We start from the raw sequence: 4171 nt of genomic DNA on the forward strand, positions 1-4171 counted from the left end.
ACCGCCTGCCCCCGCTCTCCGCAGGGCTCTTCGTGCCCAACGTGCTGGCAGCAGCGGTGCCGTGGGCAGCGGCTCCGCGCGGGGCCGCCGGGCGCCTCCTACAGCGGCTGCTGCCACGGGCGCCGGCGCCGCTGCTGGCCCCGGCGCTGGCCGCGCTGGCGCAGGGCGGAATCTGCGGCGCCGCCGCCCGACCCAGCACTGCCCGCATGCTCCGCGCCGCCCTCGAGGGCGTCCCCGGTGCCATGGCGGGGACCCCTGAGACACCCCCGGGGACCCGCCAAGGCCCCCCCGGGGTGGCGGCACTGGAGGCGGCGCTGGCCGCGCTTGTGGCCTCGGTGCGGGGGCAGCTCGTGGCCTCCGCCCAGCACCCGGCGGCCGCCTTGCTGCTGCGGGCCCTGCTGCGCGCCCTGGCTGGTAGGGGCAATTAGGGAGGAATTGGGGGGTGTTAGGGGGTGTTTGGGGTAATTATGGGGAAAGGGGGTGGGGCGGAATTAGGGGAATATTGGGGGTAATTATGGGGTCTTAGGGGTAATTAGAGGGCTTGGGGGGTAATTAGGGGGGAAAGGGATGTTATTGGGGGACAATGGGGGGCAATTAGAGGGTCCGGGAGGCAACTGGGTCCCAGGGGGGATAATTAGGGGGCAATAGGAGGTTAGGGGGCAATAGGAGGTTAGGGGGCAACTGAGGGGGGAGGTCCAGGGGCGATTAGAGGGTGGGAATGCGCCATTAATGGCAATGGAGGGGGCAATTAAAGGGCCTAGAGGTGATTGAGGGGGTTAATTAAATGGGGGGACAATTAAAGGAGTTAATTAATTAAAGAGGGACTGGGAAAACTCAGGGCTGTTTTAACCCCCCTGCCCACGACAGGACTCCGGCCGGGGGAGGGGCCAGGGTGCAGTGGGGTGGGGCTGGAGCCCCTGGGGGCAGGGCCAGGCCTTAAAGGGGCGGGGCCTCCCCTGGCCCTGCGGCCCCTATTGGAGGAGCTGGCTGAGGCCTTCGAGCAGCATCTGCCAGGTGAGCGGCCATAAATACCCGTTCCCACCCCCACGCCCTGGGTAATAACCCCCAAGGGGAGTAAGTAACCCCTCCTAGGGTGCCCTTCCTCCGGATAAACAACCCCTGAATAGGGTAAATACCCGCCCTGAATTTATACCCAAAGGATTAAATGCACCTCGCGCGCCTCATCCTCCCCCCCCCCCCCCCCGGTAAATACCTGCCTCCTTCAGGTAAATACCCACTTGAGGGGAGGGGAAAATATCCCCCCACTGGGGGCATCTCCCCCTTCATTGGCTCCCACCACCCTGATTTCCCCCCCCCAAGGCCCCTCTTTACCCCGTAATTGCCCCTTCAACCCCCTTAATTACCCTCCTCATCCTAATTACCTCCCTAATTACCCCAGGCCCTCATTGCCCCCCTAATTACCCCATTAAAGCCCCTTATTCCCCCCAACTGCCTCCTTGACCCCCTTAATTACCCCATCCCCTAATTGTCCCCCAATTATCCCCTTCAATTCCTCCTCCTAATTAGCCCCCACCCCTTAATTAATCTCGTTAATTAACCCCCCCAAACCCCCCGTAGAGCTGATGTCGCCGCCCTGCGCCAGCCTCTGCCTGCAGGAGGCGCTGGTCGCCCTGCACCGCAGCCAATCACCAGCCTGCGCCCGCCTTTGCAAGGCCCTCATTGGCTGGCTTGCTCCCCCCAGCGACGACCCCGCACACAGGTGCGTTTTCTGCCCAGCAACTGCCCCCTCATTGGCTGCGGTGACGCTGCTGGTACCCTCCCACTTCCTATTGGCTGTGAGGTGGGCGGGGCAGCTTCCTGATTGGCTGGGAGGGCCTAAAGGCCCTTTGGGGAATGGCTGGATGGTTGCGGTAGGGTGGGGGGGGGGAGGGCGTTGGATGCTCACTGCTGATTGGTCGTCCAATCTGAAGCTCCTCATTGGCTGGGAGTGCTGTGGGGCTCGTCTGTGATTTGTCAGGGGCACCTGAAGGCCACAGGGTGATTGGTTGGGGGCCCAGAAAGCTCCTTGCTGATTGGTTGGGAGTTCCTGGGCTCCCCTTTCTGATTGGGTGGGGTTCTGGGGCTCCCATTCCTGTTGGCTGGTAGTTGCAGGGGTGCTAATGATACCATTTCTCATTGGCCGGGGCTCCCATGCACCCATTTCTGATTGGCCGGGCCCCTCAGGCTTCCCTTTCTCATTGGCTGGAGGCTTGAGGCATTCTGAGTATAAAGCTCTGATTGGACAGAGCTTCCAGGACTCCCATTGTTCATTGGCTTGGGCTTCTGTTCCTGTTGGCTATGCTCCTGTTGCCACCCGCTTCTTATTGCATCCGCTGCCCTTTTCTCATTGGCTGGAGGCCCTAGGGGCCCCGCTCCCTGCCTGCATCCCATTGGTTGCCGCCCCTGGGCTGCCCGTGCCCTGATTGACTCCCCGCAGCCCCCTGGTGGCAGCACTTGAGGACCCCACACGGAGCCGCCTGGCCGAGGCGGCCATGACGGTGGCTGGGCCCCGCCTCTTGCGGCGCCTCTTCCGGGAGCAGCTCCAGGGCCGCCTGCAGGGCCTCGCCTGCCACCGCGTGGCCAATCACGGTCTGCAGCGCCTGCTGGACCACGCCCCGGCCGATGTGGTGAGGGGGCCGGGCTTGGGGAGGGGCGGGACTGGAATGGGCCAGGAGAGGCTAAAAGGGGCTGGGAGGCGGTTTGGGAGCTCTTAGGCCACGCCCCCCCTGCATCACGTGGCAGGGGCGGAGCTCGGAGGGGCGGGGCTTGCAGTTGGAGGGGCTCACTGGGGTTGAGGACTCTTAGGCCCTGTCTCCTGTGACATCACAAAGGGTGGGGCTGGTGGTGGCAGGGCCTGGCGGTGGCGGGGGAGCTCTGGGAGGCTGCGAATGGGGGGCAGAGAGGGGCGGGTGGGGGATTTAGGGCCACGCCCCCTGTGATGTGGGGAGGAAGGGGCGGGGCATAGGGCACCCTCATTGAAGGAGGGGGGAGCCAAGGCAGAAGGGGTTGGGAAGTGGGGGAGGAGGGAGATTGAAAGGGGGTGGTGTCTGTGGCACGTGGGGCGTGTCCCTGAGGCCCTGCCCCCTGTGCGCAGGTGGGGGCGGCACTGCGGGAGCTGGGCCCAGCACTGGCAGCGCCACTCGCCCAGGGGCACCCTGGGGTGCTCACGGCGCTGGCTGGCGCCTGTCGCCGCCTGGGCGCCCACGGGCCCCGTGCTGCCCGCCGGCTGCTGCAGGTGATGCCCTGCCCCCCCGGACRCGCCCACTGCCCCTTGGCCCTCAGTCCCACTGGCCCTCAGTCCCACCCTCGTTTCTCTTCCCTCCTCCTTTCGTGGTGTTGCTGGCTCCCCATTGGCTCCTAAAGGCTCCTTTGGGTGGAGGTGGCCCTGCCCTCAGCCCTAAGTCCCTCCCTGGGACACACCCACTGATCCTCAGGCCTGCTCCCGTATCTCAGTGTCTCCCCCTACCCCCCTACCTTCTGGGTAGTTTGGGCTCCCCATTGGCTCCTACAGGCTCCTCTATAGGGATTGGCCCCRCCCCCCAGGCCCTTAGCCCCACCCCCAGGTGCTTAGCCCCCGCCCCCACAGTTCTTGTTCTCCCGTCCCCTTTTCTGGTGTTTTGAGCTCCCCATTGGCTCCTACTAGATCCTCTAGGGGAGGGGGGTGGTTTTGGCTCCGCCCCCTGGTCTAAGCCCCACTCTCTTTTCTTCCCAATTAGCTCCTATGAGGTTATTGGTGGTGGTGGTGTCGTCTGGGCCACACCCCCTTTCTGCAGGCCCCATCCTGCCACCCAACCCCCACCCCTTCCACCAAGCTCCACCCCCTCCATTCTCCTTTGTTTCCTATTGGACACTTCTATCCCACCAAGGACCCCTTATTGGCCACCAAGCCCCATCCCTTTCACCAAGCCCCGCTCCTTCCCCCCAGGCCGTGGACTGCTGGGACCCCCCGGCGCGGCGTCGGGCCTGCGTGCGGCCCCTGGCCGAGCTCCGCCCCTTCCAGGGCGGGGATGAGGAGCAGGGGGCAGAGCTTAAGGTGAGATCCCCCCCCCCAAGCCCTAATTACCCCCCTTAACCACTTAATTAGCCCCCTCCACACCTTAACTACACCCCACCCCTACTAATTAAACTCCCGACCCTAATTACCTTCCTGTTCATCCCATATTTACCTGCC

The sequence above is a fragment of the Nothoprocta perdicaria genome, unplaced genomic scaffold (genome assembly GCF_003342845.1).
Source record: "Nothoprocta perdicaria isolate Ctin4 unplaced genomic scaffold, notPer1 scaffold_138, whole genome shotgun sequence".
NCBI lineage: Eukaryota > Metazoa > Chordata > Aves > Tinamiformes > Tinamidae > Nothoprocta > Nothoprocta perdicaria.